A 675-nucleotide genomic window follows, 5' to 3' on the forward strand; every position below is an offset into this window, starting at 1 on the left:
ATTTAAACCACCAATAAAGGCAGCATTTACAGATTGCCCTACAATTCCAACTTTTGGATACAACATCAAACGTTCGTTGCCGACCTAATTAATGCCACTCCGCACATTCCCGTTACGACGTCATCCGAGTTTGTTTGCCGAGCTCAGAGAAGACAGCAGCAGCAGCACATCAGCAGCAGCAGAAGAAGAAGCAGCAGCGGCAGAAACTAACGACGTCTGGCTCTCTTTTGCGCGACAAGCCTACGGAAGCAGCGAGGCCGTCACTTGGCAAAGCTCGCAAAAGATTGACGACCTCTGACCGCGAGAAACCATCGGAGAGAATTTGCGTGTCATCCTTGCGCAGGGGCCATGCTAATCTTCTCTGTATCGTTCCAATTTTAGTATATGTACTGCCGGAGCAAGGGCCCCGGGATTATTGCTTCCACCTGTGCGTGACACGGAATCGGGGGGGGGGGGAGGGGTGGTTCGTCCGTCCGCCTGTTGTGCGAGAACAAAGTTTGGCGACAGCGGGCCCAGTCGCCCCGGCAACAAGCCGCTCTGATGCCGCTTTAAGGGCCCCAGCGGAGAACGAGAGGCGCGCGCGGTGGCCACTTACGCGGCGCGGGATTCTCCTGCCACCACCCGCAGCCGCGTGGCACATCAGCTACCCGTGGAGTCGTGCGCGCGCCGGGGGCA

At 57.5% G+C, this 675-nt stretch overlaps 1 non-coding gene across 1 annotated transcript; it reads right to left on the reverse strand.

Moving 5' to 3' along the window:
- Positions 1-303: 303 nt before the first annotated feature.
- On the reverse strand, positions 304-405 carry LOC144721166 (U6 spliceosomal RNA). The gene has a single exon (XR_013585849.1). It is a non-coding gene; the product is annotated as a U6 spliceosomal RNA (small nuclear RNA).
- Between the last annotated feature and the right edge of the window lie 270 nt (positions 406-675).

The sequence above is a fragment of the Lampetra planeri genome, chromosome 10 (assembly GCF_965212315.1).
Source record: "Lampetra planeri chromosome 10, kcLamPlan1.2.h2, whole genome shotgun sequence".
Classification (NCBI taxonomy): Eukaryota; Metazoa; Chordata; class Hyperoartia; order Petromyzontiformes; family Petromyzontidae; genus Lampetra; species Lampetra planeri.